Source organism: Callorhinus ursinus, unplaced genomic scaffold (assembly GCF_003265705.2).
Source record: "Callorhinus ursinus isolate GAN/ISIS: 27379988/994484 unplaced genomic scaffold, GSC_fseal_2.0 scaffold3, whole genome shotgun sequence".
Taxonomy (NCBI): Eukaryota; Metazoa; Chordata; class Mammalia; order Carnivora; family Otariidae; genus Callorhinus; species Callorhinus ursinus.
In genome coordinates this window covers 6,693,843-6,710,626 of record NW_027397065.1, presented here as the reverse complement: position 1 = coordinate 6,710,626, position 16,784 = coordinate 6,693,843, and the positions used below count along the sequence as shown (strand labels likewise).

General features: G+C 35.2%; 1 protein-coding gene across 12 annotated transcripts in view; it reads left to right on the top strand.

The window, feature by feature from the left end:
* Window positions 1–1,932: 1,932 nt before the first annotated feature.
* MEF2C (myocyte enhancer factor 2C) overlaps window positions 1,933–16,784 on the top strand; it is a 150,775-nt gene continuing 135,923 nt past the window's right edge. For 8 of the 12 annotated variants that reach the window (XM_025866763.2, XM_025866758.2, XM_073887903.1 and 5 more), the window contains exon 1: window positions 2,423–2,704. The gene's annotated coding sequence lies outside the window, so the exon portion shown is untranslated. Of the gene's footprint in view, window positions 2,007–2,422; window positions 2,705–16,784 lie in introns of those variants that run through there. The other 4 variants (XM_073887879.1, XM_073887893.1, XM_073887866.1 and 1 more) reach the window with 3 other exon arrangements.

The following is a 16,784-nucleotide window of genomic DNA, read 5'->3' as shown; positions in this document are numbered from 1 at the left end:
TTCATTTTTACCACCATGTATAGACATATCTTAGTATTCAAAATGACGATGCACCTTTAAATTTTTGGATTCTTTTTTTAGAAGTTGTACCTTAAATGAAAACCTGATATAGACTTATCTCTGCCATATTATTAAAATGAATTCATGGTAGTAGCAAACTCACCAGATGAAAAGCAAACAGGCAAACAAATATATTGTAGATACTAATCTGCAAGAAATAATACTATTTCAGATGGCATTTGCTTCATTTTAGCTGTGCTGATAGTCACAATGGTGATGAGCCAGAAGCCTGAAGATTGTTCAGATCTGGTTGTGCTTGCCTGGAAAATCAACCTTCTCCTTTCAAGTGAAGCCTTGGGGCAGACACCTAAATGTTGAGCCCACTCTTCTGAGAAAAGCTACTCACATCAAATAGCCCCTACAATGAAGCAGGAGGCTTTTTGAATCATACATTAAAATAGTCTAGAGGCATGGTGCAGAACTTCACAGGAAATCCAACTAGTCATTGGGTTAAACACATAGTGCTGAAAGAAATTTTTTTAAGTGAGGAAATATCTTTAATTAGCTAGATATTTCAGTATACTTCTATTGTCTACTCCTGTACATTCAACGTTTTTATTTCCCGAATGTATTTTCCCTTCTTCCTTTCACAATATTAAAAATTTTTAATTTGGTTTAAACATTTTATATGATCTATAGTTCCACTGGCATGCAATCTTGTCTTTTCATGGTTTGTGTACTAGTGGGTGTATTTTATCTTTGGCTTTATTAGGTGTGGTGTAATTGGCTAGAGAGGGAAGGTGCCCAACCCCTAGTAGCCTTTCCTAAATCTTGAATATTAACCTATCTTTTTTTTTTTTTTTTTCTGGTCAGGTCAAGTGTTTACTGGGCTTAACATAAGTATCTTCCTTATCAGTCCCTATTTCTGCTTCCTGTGCAGCTGAAACTCTTCAGGATAAGTGAAGTCATCAGCTATCGGATAGGGAAGCCTAATGCATTTGGGAAGTTGGTTTGGTTTACATGTTAATGCTCTGGATAAAATCCAGTAAGGTGTGGAAGAGATAGAAGTAGGAGGAGGGAGGGGGAAATCTCCGAGGAAGCTGCCGCCTCGGTAAATATTTCCAAACTGATTAGAAAGTTCATGGCCCCGCGATGAAGTCGAGATTTCAGGAACGGGTACTTTATTATTTTGTACATTACTAACACATAAGAAGTATTTCGGCACTCTTTCTGGCCCTCCAGCCTTTCTGGGCCGAAAACCGCATATTCTGGGCGTGCAGGAAAAGCGCGCTGGAATCGAGTGCTGCAGACATCCTGGACGGTGGCTTTTACGCGTGAGTAACAGAGGAGCGCTCGGACGGGTGGAAGAAAGAAGTGGTTAACGCGTCTCCAAACGGGGGGAAAAGTCACAAGAGCAACTATTAGGGTCGCGCTCCTATTGGTCAGAGGAAAGAGCCCGACTTTAGAAGGACTTTCCTGCTGGCTGGCTCGCAGAGTCCCCGGGGAGCGAGCGCGCCGCAGCCGGAGATGGTTCTTCGAGCGTTCTCAGCCGCAGCGTGGGGAGAGCAGGGAGCCGCCGCTCCCGATGTTGTCTTCATTTCGTGCAATAAAGAATTGTCATTAGGTTTGCGTATGGCATGTGCCATTACCCCACCGTAAAACTAAAATTAGCAAAATGTCAGGAATGGAAAGATTGATTCACCAAGATGCAATTATCATTTAAAAGTGCTTGATTGAGGTACTGATGTTCAGTGATTTATTCTGCATACCATATACATAATTAAAGTAGTGTAGTGGAGTAATTTATCAATCTAGTTGAGACTGGAGGGGTGAGGAGGGAACTGCTGTATGTTTGTTTTATTAAAATGCTCCGAGGTCTAGTCCCGCCCCCCTTTTGCGAGAGTGAAACTGATGATTTCTCTAGCTCGCGAGGAGAGAGTCAACGGTTTGGGATTGTGAGGGAGAGAGAGACGGAGAGGAAAAGACAGCGCGAGGCAGAGGCAAAGGCAAGGGCAAGGACAAAATAAAGGGAAAAAAGAAGGCAAGAGGCACTTCTTTGGACGTGCCGCTTAGAACCCCAAGCCCGTCTGCTCCATTTGCCCTGCCACCCCCGCCTCCCCTCCCAATATCCTTCCACCACTGCCCCCGCCCCCCCCCCGCCTTTTTTACGCGATGTTTCAAAGGCTGCGAGCGGCTCTCCTTTTCCCATTCGTCTTCTGTCACTTCCTTCCTGGACGCAGTTTTCTGGACGAGTCTGGTTACTTTTAATCTGGCCGGCTGCTGAGAGCTACTTTCTCCTCCTCCTCTTCCTCCTCCTCCTCTTCCTCTTTCTTTTCCTCCTCCTCTTCCTCCTCCTCCTCCTCCTCTTCCGAGCGGCCTCGGCGCGCGCGAATGCGCGGCCCCGAGCGCGCCTCCCCCGCGCGCGCTCCCGCCGCGCGCGCACACACTTCGTCTCCAGCTCTCTGCTCGTTCTGCTCGCAGTCACAGACACTTGAGCACACGCGTACACCCAGACATCTTCAGGCTGCTATTGGATTGACTTTGAAGGTTCTGTGTGGGTCGCCGTGGCTGCATGTTTGAATCAGGTGGAAAAACACTTCAAGGCTGGACGAAGTAAAGATTATTGTTATTTTTTTTCTCTCTCTCTCTTTCTCTTAAGAAAGGAAAATATCCCAAGGACTAATCTGATCGGGTCTTCCTTCATGTAAGTACCTCTGACATTTCTCGAGGAAATAGAAATAGCCTGGGTATTGTCTCTGAAATCTGCATCAATATATTCCATCGCACTGGGTCTATTCCTGTGCCTTTTTGAGGGCTGAAGTTGAGGTTTGTTGTGCATTCTTTTTTTTTTTTAGATTCCATGATTTCCTGGTCTGTTGCTAAAAGTAACTTTTTAGATAGTCCTATCTGTTTGCCATCAGTTATTGAAATCACTCCTGACTCGTTCTTGTCACACCAGTGTGTTTAAAGTTTCATGAAGTTAGTTCACGTCATTAGCATGTTTGATATGGTGGAGTGTGTGGAGCCTGGTGGATTTTAATATTTCACAGAATGCTCTGTGACCTTGAAGTACATGCCTCAAGATTTAGCCGCTAGTTTACTGTGCAAAGATGCTCCTGTGAGTCCCCCCCGAAGACTGTGATTTGCTTTGGGTTATGCTTCTGAGCCACTAATTCTTGGGATTAGTTTGAGCTAAAGCATGGCTGTCTGTCAGAGTATACCTTTGTGCATCTCCTCCCCTTACCAACGTGCTGGCTTGATAGAGGGCTTCTCAGTTGGTGTGGACAAAAAGTAATATCCTGGCCCTGGTCTACATTTCACAATTGGTGCTGGGGTTCAGTATATGCATTGTTGTTCAGGTCAAGTCAAATACATAGCTCTTAAAAAGAAACGAGGTTAAGTCACTTTAATTGCCTTCTCTTTGGACTTTGGATGAAAGTTACCAAACTCAGTGATAAAGTTTGGCACAAAGGCAGCATATATATAGACACAGCACACTGTTTATTGTATTATTAAATATTATGCAAGGATTTAAATTTAATACTAATGTTATCTTCTTCCCAGAATAAGGCTATTAATTCTTAAAGGAAATTTTACACCTGAAACATTTCCGACTATTCTAGGTCCAGTAGTTATCATTTTTTGGAAAAAGCTCTTTTCTTCACAGTGTAGGAATATGTGTCTTTTGCATAAAATACCTTTATATGTAAATGCTGACAGTATAATAGGTAGAATCAGGCTCTCTGCCAGTTCTTTAACTGGTCCTCAGTGGAGAATTGCTTTGACACAAAGTGCATTTTACCATTGTGAATCTGATACTAACTCTAATAGTCCCTGTCTGGTGAAATGGTTAGTGACTGCATATATTTTCTAAGTGCTATAAAGGGAACTCCAGCCACCTCATTATACCAGTCAAAAAAAGTGACCAGCCTCTTATTCACTGGCACCTTGCAGTGGAATTGTGGTTGCAGAGTAAAGATGTTTATGCAGAGTATAATAACTCCAATCCCTGGAGACTTGGAAGGACATGGAAATGTGACCACCTGTGAACCCCATTTAACCTCTGTATTGCATACCAAGTTTAGCTTTAACTAGATTAACAATCTCCAATTCTCCAATTTGAAACTAAAACATCTTACTTCATTTTTAAAATAATACCAGTTTTGGCTAGTCTTTGAAAATGCTCAGTATGTACCAACCTGGCCCAAGCATTATTTTTGTTTTTCCATCAGTTTCAGTTAAATATAATGCAGTTAATGAACCATATTTTGTCTCCCCATGTATGCATAAAATTCTTAAGTTAAAAGAAGTAGGTCTAAAGCAAGTGGATTCAGAACTTGACAGGTAAAATGAGATATGCCTAGCTAATATCCCATCTCAAGAGGAAAAAAAATCTCAATCTGTTGGAAAGTACATTTGGCTATATAGTAGACTACAAGCTCAATTCTAAAAGTTTTCATCAAAGCACACTTTAAACTCAATGTTTAAAATATGATTCCCCCAGTCATGTTAAGGAGACAATAGTTGGCAGTTATCTTTGCTTCAAGTTTTACTAAACTTTATAAAAATTTACTGTTATTTGCTAATGTAATTCACAAAGCTTTGGAGTATTTGTGACATATTTTCCAGACTTCTTACAAAAGACAGTATTTTCCTTCACTCATTAATTACGCTGTTTACATTCTGATTGCTGTGTATGCATGTCAAAGACAATATTAAAGACCTAACTTTTATTAAATATTAATTTGTTTCTTAGGTTTAAATAACAATGAACACTTTATATTAAAAAGTCAATTTTCCACCTTTTCTGAGCTGTTCATACTTTAAAAGTATGCAGTCACATATATTATTAACTTTTCAAAATAGAAACGTATAACATTAAATACATGAAATTTAAATAACAAGGACTTTACTGCACCTTGCCTCTTTTATTCTTTAGAAACATACTCAGTTTTCAAAATTTGGTGGAAATGGTTTATTCCAATAGTGAAAAGGACTGTCTATTGATTCAAAATTGAATACTGAAAAGGCATCATGTTTTATATTTTTCAGATTTCTATGTATTTCTTCCTTGGCCCTCACTTTTACACCGAGTCAGTAAATTGAATAGCACTACAAGCATATCTTTCTAATAAATGATTTATTGTATTAAATTTCTTTTATAAAAAGCTGAGCTAAATAACTCCTTGGCATATCTTAACATTGTATTTCAAAACTTTCTTCTGTTTATTGTATTATGTTTTGTGGTTTTATTTCCCAACACTAAATGTGGTATATCTTGAGTCTATGAAATCTCAGAAAGTGACAAAAATGGGGAAATATCTGTGCGGCAACACTTATGCTCATAATAACAAAAAAAATACAGTTATTAAACAGAGAACCCTGGCTTCAGGGACATGATTCAAAACAACATGGGAGAATTTCCTATGCAATTAAGGGTTACAGAATGGGCTTTAGAGAGATTATTACTAAAGTTCTACTTTTTTTCAAAAGCACATCCTCAGAGAACACACCAGGCAGATTAATATCTAAAATTTATAAAAATGCACATATTTGTTTTATGAATATAATGATTGCCTGGACACAATGAAAAGATTTAATCACTGATGTTCACTCTGTGTGCTGCATGTGGAAGGATAGGTGATTAAGATCCCCGACCTCAGCACTGTACCTTAATCTCATGGGCGCGTGGACTGCCCTGCACTCAGTAAAGCCTGACTGTTCACCGAGATCTGTCATCTTTAGGAAATCAAACCAGATTACAGAGGCGATTCACAAAACCAGGAGCAACAACAGAGTCTGTGCACCTTACAAAAGGCAGATTACGCAGTTCACATGTTATTTTGATAGGTCAAAGATAAAAGCTGATTGTTGAGGAATGGCAAGACACTCCAATTTCAAATGATTGCTAGATAAGTATACCACAACCCTGTTGCTTCATCATTATGAAGAGACATTCAAACAATAGAAAACTCAGTTTTCAAGTAACAGGCTTTCAGTAGTGAAGTAAGAGAAAACATGTCCTTTATATATATACCTTCATTGCTTAAATTTTTAAGTTCCATCACTTCTTTATGAACAGACATCAAGTTCTGGCTGCTTATATGAAGCAGTTATCATAAGGTTTAAATGCAGTAGGCATTTTCAGAGGCGTTCTAGAGAGCACAAAACAGAATTTGCCAGAAATAAAACATACACTCATGGTATTGAATAACTGAGCAGAAAATGCATAGTAGTCAATAGCCATTATGTTATTCTGTTCCCAAATATATTCTTCATAAAAATGTGTAATTACATAGTTACGAATCCATACATTTGAAATATATCGTGATAGGTGTTTATTGGTCAAATTATATGTATTTCATGAATGTGATGTACAGTTTATTCTTTACAACAAAATACGATGTTTTGAGAGTTTATTTCAGAGAATCAAGGTTTGCTTTACATAATAACATTTTGAAAACCCCAACTTCTTACACATCCACTCTACAGTAATTTCTTGCTTCTTTAAAAATTGAAGTCCTTTTTTACCCAACTGATGCCTCCTAGTGTTTCACACAATAAAACACTAATGAGTCACCCATAAATGTAAACATTGCATTTTCATTGCCTACATTTTCTGTGATACATAAAATTAATATTTATGTGTTTAATTTTCTGTGCATTATTATAAGATAAGAAATTCTATTGAATGAGATGTTTCATCTGAGTGGATTTGTGGCACACACTTGCAGCTTTTCTTTGGCCATAACAATATCTTACTAAGTTTTAATAAGTTTATTACCTTCAGTTCCAGTTTATATATTCACTGTTTATATTCACTCTTATTCTAAGTGAAAAACATAGGCAGAATAGTAGAGCTTCCATTTTGTAGGCCTGGAAACTGTATAGCTGAGTTTGTCGGGGAATGCCTGATGAACATACTGCAAGGGGACTATCTTATTTAAACATTAAAATATTTTAAAATATATAAAAACTTGCCTAGTTTGTGTCTTTATACTTGCAAATTTCTATGTGAAATGGAATAAAGAAAGAGTTTAGAAAAAATAAAATTAAAGATAAATGCACAGATTTCCCACAAATATGGAGTATATCACTTTATTAGAAAATAACAAAAAACATGCCTGGCGATTGTATTATTCGACATCATAGAAGGAAGACTTGTTAGAACGTAACTTCTCATGATCAGCAGATTGTCTTAATGAGGTAGAAGTTAGTGGATATCAACTTTGGTGTGAGTTTTCTGTCATTGGCGTCATGAGTGTAGACTTTCAATACTTCTGCCCTTCTATGATTTCTAACAGCTTCAGGTTGTACTTATTTAGATGGATACTTTAGTTTCTGAATATTTTTTCTTTAAAATATTTATGAAAGGAAGGAGGCATTCCCCTAATGGGTCTAAAATGCAAAGGATACACTCAAAAACCTGTAGCATTTGTGGGTCTCTTCCTGGGTTGTTATACAACATACATGTGCACAAAAACAGTGACACATTTCTTCCACTGACACTTACAAGTGGTCTCAGCATCCAAATGTAGATACTAGAGTGAACACAGTTCATTTCTATTACCTATGTATGTGTCATTTAGTTCTCCTGATTCAAAACACGTAACATTTTAACAATATTTGACTCTCATTTAAGATTTTCTAATTTGGTCAATAATACAGTGCTATTACAATTCTGTGCATGTTGGACACATTTCAAAGAATGTAAGGGGGTGTGTTCCTTTCATTTAAGGAAGCAAACATGTAGAAAGGGGTGGACTTTTCCCACAAGAGCCAGATTTCTTCCCTTGGAGAATTGAAGCAAATATGCAGTGTGTAAGTGAATAATAGCATGAGAAAGAAAATAATTTCTAATGGTCTGCTATAGTTAGTGAGCAAAGAAACTGTTAGTTTTTTTTTTAAAGCAGTTCTTATTGATAACCTTTCTCACACTGAATGCTGAAAAAAGTCTGTGAAAGTTTGTAATTTTAATATTGAATAACTTCTATAAAGTGCACTAGATTAATTTTGCTCAAAACAAGAATTCAATAGTAACTATTGCACAGATATATTGAGGCATAAAGAAATAAGAGGAGCTAGAAGTACTCCATTCCCTACCTCTTCCAAGAATAAGTAGATATCATCAGTGTTCTTATGTTGTTTTTGTCTGTGCAAGAAAAATAATTAAAATTCTGTAACAAAGAAGACCATTGTAAAAAATAAGATTATAAAAAAGATTATCCAATATAGTATTCTCTCTTATTTCTTTGATACTATTTTAACATTAACTGCAAAAAGAAAAGTCATGTTACTATTGACTATGGAAATTATACCCGTTATATAAATTCATGTATTGGTCAGGTGATAATATCAGTAACATTCATTTGTTATCACCATAGTGTACTTTTTGTACATTGTCATTACATTACCCAAGTTAAATCTGTGTATTTATTTTTAAAATATAGCCAGTGTAAATAAAGTTCAAAGTACATATGAAGAGAATCTTTTGAGGACATTATAAAGAAAATTGGTGACATTATAAGCGATAAAAACAGTAAACCTATTACAGGCAGATTTCTACAGGAATCATTACTCTTTAATAATGCAGATGTTATAGAGACTTTGTTAATTCTTAATGCTGTAAATTTTAAATGAATGGAGCAATGTTGTTCATCCTGCAAGTGGTTGCGATTCATGTAGAATGACAGTGCAGATCTTGTAATGATTTAAATGAAGTACCTTAAACTTGTTTTTAGAGACTGGAGAAACTGGTGAGAACCTATTTTTTCCAAAGAGCATCCTGAGCGTGGTCTGGTTTTCCTCTTGTATCTTGTTGTCATAGATAAGATACACGTGAAGAATTCATAAAAATTGCTCTCAGATACTATGGGTCTCTAGCATAAAGGATTTAAAAAGCGATGGATATGGTCCTTTGATAGAATGAGAAGTGTTTTTTAAAACAGCTACAACTACCTCTCTTTTTTTCACTCATCTGTGTTTTCAGCAAGTTAGAATGATAGCAAGAGAATGCGTCTTTCTTCGAACCCCGAAGATAAGCAGCTTTGGCTTAGATATGCTTATTTATTTGCAAATTAGAAAGTAGATTTACTAATGTAAATAAGTGGGGACAGACAAGAAAATTAGTCTACTATTTAATAGAGTAAACATGACTTCTTTAAACCTCCTAATTAATTGTTGACCATACATAAGGTGTGCAGCCAAGGCTTATGGAAGGCCAGTATTATTGCTTAATGTAACATGAGGCATTGGGATTTCTTTAAAGTAATTTTGAAGATGTGATTATTTAGCAGAAATATTCACTGGAGCATTTTATTTTTAGAAACCATGGTCACACAAGGAAGCCTTTATAGGACCGACTACCTAATTGCAGTCAAAAATCTCTTTAATGAATGAACACATACACACAGAGAAGAACACACATTTTAAGAAAATAATGGCCCTGTATTTTTCAATTATTTTGCCACGTTCTTTATATCCGATCAGAATGTATATGTCTAAGCAGATGTTTTAAGTTATATTCTTCATGTAGGTGAGTCTGTAAATGTACCATTTAACTTAAATGGTTTTGTGGGAAGGTAGTTTGAGGAGTTTAAAAAAAAAAAAAAAAAACCTCCAGTTACTATAGTTTCAGCTCTTTCTTTTTAAAAACAGTAATTATACTCAGGATAAAGAAAGAAAAATAAACTCTTTTAATTCTTTGTAACATCCACAGTTTCTGAGGTAGAGCCCTGGTGTATTTTTATTTCTGAATATGCAGGGCAGGTACTGGCCGCAGAGCGACAAAATGAAAACTTCCTGGCTGCAGACCAGATACAGTGCACAGTGCCACATCATAAACTTCCCCTCTTCTGTCTCGGAGTGATTTCAGCCCGAAGTAATGTCCTTTTTTCCCCTTGCGTAGGCTAAGGAGCAGAGGGCCTTCTTCCTGGGCAATGGCTTTGGGAAAGGAAAAGCAGAATGTTTCCCCTCTTTAACTTGAAAATTCTGCCTCTTAAATCACTAAGACATTAACTGCAAAGTGAATTCAGTATGTTTCCTTTCTCTTCCCATATAGCAGTGTAGAATGCATAAAACAATTGGTGTAAGATAGAAAATGAGACCCCTTCCCAACCCCCTCCTCCAGCACATGCAGGCCCAGTCAGATATCTGTATTTTTTTTGTTTTGTAGAGAAAAATATAATGGTTTCTTTTCAATAAGGCCTGTGCATTATATTCCAGATATGTTAGGTCATTTTGTGATGCAAATTAACGTGGAGTGCTTTTTTTGTACTTATCTCGGGAAATAGCAATGTTCTACCACAGTATGTGGCACTACAGTAATTTTTATTGATAAACCACTCCCAGTTTTAATGATTACTAGGTCAAAATACAGAGTACAAAGAGAGAAAATATGGGTTTTAGTTTTCAGATTTGGTTTATGTTCTTCATTTGAAAAGTACAATGTAAGTTATGTGCTTATTACCATACAAAATAAATCAACTTCTAAATATTTGCATTAGTATTCTTTGCATTTGAAACTTTAGTCTGAAAACTCATAGTTCTCCTTGTAAAATGAAAAATTTGTTATAACAGTCTTTAATTACCAGTTACATTTTCAACCGATACCAATGTGATTTTTGAATATCTCATTAAAAAATAATTTTTAGCAGTCATGGCTCCTTTCAGTTAGTAGCAGAATTCTCATTTGTGTAAAGTAGACAAATTATTGCCAGAACACCTCTCTAAAACTAGCTTCCTCTTGTAGAAATGTATGAAGTGGGAGTCTTAAGTAGACCAACAGTTACATGTAATTTAATTTTATTTCTCTTTAAAATAGATAAGAGATCATTTTAATTATGTTTAAATATCTAGCAACTATTTTTCTGTGACTGCAAGTGTTTCCTAAAAATGTATCAAGAAATTATCTTAAAATGTAAAAGGTAGCTCATAACAGCATGATCACAATGACCTATTCTTGCCAAAGGTGTTATGAGCAAAGGCCCTATACCTGGCACACTTTCAAGGCTCCTTAGCAAGGAGAACTTTAAACTTTTTTTTTTTTTTTTGCATATAGTAATACACATAGGAGTCTGTAATTTTCTGACGTTTATTTCTTACAAAATTAGACATTCTATTTAAAAATCCAGTTCCAACCTTTAAAATTATGCTTTCATTTAGGATATGGTATGAGACTTCTTTATCTTCTTGGGATTATCCCGAACTGTAGGATAATTTGAATCATCACCACTTGATAAATACTGTTAGACACGTTGTAAAGTTCAATTGTTTAATATGTGTACTGAATAAAATATTTTAAATAGAAAATGGATTATTTTGCTATTTAAATTCTAAAACTATACCTGATTAAAACATGAATCTCTTGGAGATTTCTGTAGTAGGTAATTCTCTGGGCAAAAATTTTTAAAATTTTAAATGGCCAACCAATAAATTACCAAGTCCTTTTTTAAGGTGCCTGATTTCCATTCACATTTGAAGAGCCTCATTAAGTTGTGGGTGGCCTTGAAGTAAAGGTTCTATGGTTGAGAAAGTAGGTCTTTCACCCTTCTTCTGCAACAGTTCATATGTTAAAAAGATATAAATCCAGTCCTAATTCCATTAGGATTATTTTTCTTAACTAAGTGAAGACTAACAACCTGGCTATTTAAAAAAAAAAAAAAAAGTTTATCCATTCAGTCATTTCTAGTATTTATCCGAAGATGCCTCAGAGTCTTGTGTAGGTTATAGGTTAAGGAAAAAAATTTGACTACTTTTTTCTTTTCTTTCACATTTGAGTTTCTCTCCCCTTGCATAAACCAAAAAGAAATTCCTACGATGACATTAATAAATTTGTAAAGGACCGGGTAAGATACTCAGTCCCATTGCTTATTTTCCTATGGCCCTTTGGTGGAAATGAATGGTCATTGTCCCTTTTAGGACTGTTCAATCTTTCTTGAGTTAGTGTGAGCTCTATGTGATTTTTTTTTCCTTCTCTCATTTTATAGCTTCAAAACTTAAAGAATTGACTTCATCCTTTTTTCCCCTCAGTTTTTTTGTTTTTGGATTCTGTCCTGAGTTCTCTTCTTGCTTCAAAACATTTGGTATTGTGATAAAGCAAGTATACTTTCAACTGGATTTGACTACACATGAGACTGTAGAATGTCTCCTTACACTTGAGAGATTGATGTGGTTCATCAAGCCCAATGCTATGTCATGAAAGATCTCTAAACACTAATGTTGAAACAGCTAAGGCTACAGGATGATACCTTTGTAAGGAACTGCCGACAGCTTTAGAGTCAATGGATGGCATAGCCACAGCAAAAATGCACAGCGTTGTGAAGTCTCAGGAGGTGGTATAGTTATCGGACTTGTTGAACCAAAATTATGGTTTTCATGATGTTTGTGAAGTGTTGGGCCAAAACTCCAAGATGTGAGTGTGTGCGTAAGGGGGGGGGGTGCTAAGTGGGGGAGAGCAGAGAGAGTGAGAGACAGAAAGCATGAGAGACTGAGATGAATGCAAGAGAAAGAGAGAATCAGTTCTCTTGATTTGCAAACATGAAAAGTTTGAAAACTCAGTACCATATTAATATCATTTGTTTAAATATACACACATGTGCTCTTAGAGAAACAGGCCCTTAAGCTATAGAGAGTAATAATGGTTAAGAGCAAAGACCAAAGTGGGTTCAAAATCCAGCCTCCCATTTATTGGCTAATGGCTTTAGGAAGGTTATTTAACCACCAGAAAACCTCAGTTTCAGCATCTGTAAAATGGGGATGATAATACCACCGACGTTTTAGAGTTGTAAGAATTAAACAGGATGATACATATAAAAGCACAATGTAAGTGGTTAGTAATTAGTAAAAATTATCATAGCACTACACTATATTTTAATCATTTTATCTTCCTCCCAATGATGATCACTTAGGAATGCTTGATGGGATAATTATTTTGAACTTTTTTTCGATAATACTTTCATACCATTAAAATTGGGTTACTTTCAAGGCAAGTCTAATTCTGATTCTGTTAGGTCAATACTAATGGCTACTAAGGAACAATACAGTTTTTTCTCCAAGAATCTCAAAATCTTTCATAGATCAGATGTTGTTAAATATATTATTTTTAGAACCAGAAATGGGACCAAAGAAACACAACAATTCATCTCTGAGGTGTTTTGTTTTTTTAAGATTTTATTTATTTATTTGACAGAGAGAGCAAGAGAGCACAAGCAAGGGGGAGCGGCAGAGGGAGAGGGAGAAGCAGGCTCCCCACTGAGCAGGGAGCCCAACACAGGACTCGATCCCAGGACCCTGGGATCATGACCTGAGCTGAAGGCAGGTGCTTAACCAACAGAGCCACCCAGGCGCCCCTCATCTCTGAGTTTTAAAAGTCATTTATTGAAAGTTCTGAATTCCAGATAGATCATGGCTTAGTTTTGATAAAAGTTCAGTTTGGAGGAAGAGTTTGATGTACATCGAGTTATTAGGTGGTTTTAACTGTAAAGACAGCCTCACCAAGAATTCTAAAGGTTTTTTTTTTTTTGTCATGGGTTTTTTTAGGGTTTTTTGCATTAGTATTATCCATTTTTGAGGGATTAGTATTCTCTGGTTTTTTTATTATCTAATTTTTTATTACCCAATTTTGATTGCATATGGAGACAGAATTAATTAATGAAGAATGAGGATCATTTTACTCACCTTTCTATTCCTTCACAGTCACTTTTGCCTGTAATAGATATTCTAGAGAAATTCGCTGAATAAATTAATGAACTGTATTTATTTGTAAAGATAAAATGCATTTTTTATTCAAATAGTTAAAAAATAAGTAAACGACATTCCTATCATGCTTTTTTGTTCCAGATTTAAGAGATTATTTATTTTAATTACAGTTTATCAACTATGAGAGGATGAACAAATGAACTTATCTTGAGTATTTTTCTACATGTGAGAAGAAATACTAAGTAGTACAGAAAATGCAGAATTTTACCTGAGAATTACACCTTCTGATAACATAAGTAAATAAATTTGGGTTGGATGTTGATGAAATGGGACTATTACTGGTCTCAGAGGCTGTTCACCACTTTTTTGTTCAGCTTTTATATTCACTTAATTTTTCGAAGAAATTCATATTTTGGATGACTGATAATGTCAACGAGGCCTGCCCAGTTTGGACAGCCTGTGGAGTTGCAACCACTTGGAATTATTCTCACACTCTTGAATAATGCCCCTCTAGTGTGCACCTTGCATTTCAGCTTTCTTTTCTAGCCCTGTTTTAATGTAGGGCTAAAGAGTGCTCAGTGCAAGGAATACTTGCAGAGTGGACTTCCCTATGGTAAAATAGCATGGACAGCTCCCAACACTGCAATCAAGGATGCCTCTAAAAGCTTTAATTTAAAAATAATAATAATAATAATAAGTCTGCATGAAGATGATGGAGCCCTCTAAGGCACATGGGTTTAGAGAATTATTCCCATCTGCAACCCCCTCCCCCTGCTTAGTAGCCCTTTCCAGGGTTATGATTACTGGAAAATGGCTGTTAATCACCAGATTTTTTTTGACTGCAGCTGCTTCAGTCAGACTACTAATCTATTAAACAACTTTGTCTCCAGTTTAAAATTTGCATTGTATACTGTATAGAATAAATTTTCATTGTAATCAGAGCATCCAAGAGAACTTCCTGATATGATTTATAGAAGCACATTTGTTTTTATGGCTGGACCTCTAGTGCCATTGAGCCAACTGTTTAAACAATACTGTGGTTGATCAGCATAAAATAAAATATTGTAGCACTAGTGAGTGTAAGCAGCATTTACAATAGTCACATTTGCAGAAATTTGGATTGTGGCATCTCTAGTACTTGGCAGTGTAATACCCACATAATTCAAAACTTAACCTAGATATTTAAAATTTGACTTCAACCTGACAGGATTTTTAGAAGTTTAATGTTCTGGTACCAAACTGTGGTAGAGTGGTTTGGCCTCTTTTTCTACCCTAATGCTTATTACATTTGCCATAATTTGAAGAAATAATCTAAAACCTGAGTCAATATTTGGTGCTAAAAAAAAAAGGACAAAACAGCTTTAACTTACAAAGGACCCTTTAAAAACACATTCTTATATGTAAAATTGACAAGCTACAAGAGGTGGTTGGATGAAGTTCATCATGTTGGAAAGAATGTTTCAATTAAAGTTGAGCACTTTCTCTTCCAGGTCTTTTTTTCTCCGTTTTTTATTTGCTGTGCCAAGGTATCCATGTGCGTTTTTCCACTGTCATCTGGCTCATTCCCAGCAGATGCACACAATCTGTTCCGCTGTCACTAACAGGGTTCGGTTTATGAAAAGAATGTGTCAGAACATGCCACTATAGTCACTTTTACAGGTTTTTTTTAAGAGTAACTGAGAATATATGCATTGCCCTAGTTTTATTGTACTCAGCCTTTAAGAGATTTCTAAGAAACTTTTATAATATTCATAGACCAAAAGCTTTCTTCTAAACATATTTTTGACCAAATATTTACTCTTTATTAAAAATAAAATTGTTAAAGTTCATGAACCTTTTTAATGATGAACAGAATGTATTGTATTTAAATTTAAGGGTAGATTTTTATAGGAAGGTTTAAAATAAGACCGATTCTTTACCAAAAAAAACAAATTTTCAGTTATCAAATTTATTTCATAATCATTACATACATACCTTATACTAAAAACAAACCTACTTTCCTACTCTAATCAAGCTTTATTTTAAAAATATTGTGATACACTATTTGGCATCATAAATACCAATTATTTGACTTGAAAGATACTAGTTTCCTTAAGTCTTCGACATCATCAAATTAGACCAAAAGCAGTTAAACTATCGAATAATTCTTATTCTGTATAGAGACACATTAAACTGTATAATCTCAAAATACTGTGACATTTTTCTTTTGAAGATATTCACATCATTCTAAAAGCATGGTAGGTAAATACTTCTGAACTTAATTTTTATTTATTAGGGTATCTCTACTATCAACCATTCTAAATAAAAATTCAGTTGTTGTCTTCATAGAAAACAATTTCTCTGGTTTTATACAATTAAAAACATCTGAGCAATGGAAACTTGCATTCATTCCTGAAATAAATGATTTAGCACAATTTGAACTTTTAGGTATGTATGTGTTGTAAGCACCTACTGCATAAATATATGCACATGCAAATAGATAATGGACACATTTACTTCATGTATACAGATCATATTTAAATATGTCCCAGAATTGAAGATTTAAAAATGAACCTAAGTGCTAATTTTAGATTTTCTAAACAATTTTTGATATGAAAAGCAGTTCAGAGTTCAGGAGAATTAAACATTTTTTAATCAAAATTATAATTCACTTGAACTAAAACTGAAAATACAGAAGCTATATTAATGAGGGACACTTATACAAATTAAGCATTAATTATACGTATTTATATCGGAAAACTAGTTCTTAGATTTCTGCATAAAGAAAATTTATGAAATACATTTTAAGGCATAATTTCTGTCAGAAAATTTTCTGATTATGAAACTGATACATTGTCACATGGACAACGCAAGCAATATAAATTAAGAAGCTTCTTTGCAAACACTTTGCACATCTAGCAAGAAAATAATTTACTTAGAACTCATTGCTCTGTTGTCACATCATCTTGATTAATTGCCAAATAAATTTTCTTTCTAGAGTTGTATTAAATGATTGTTGTAGGAAATTTTCATAATACCTAAAGAAAGAGGAATCCTTGTTTGTTATATTTCAAATATAGCAATGTTACCATATCTATCATAAGTTG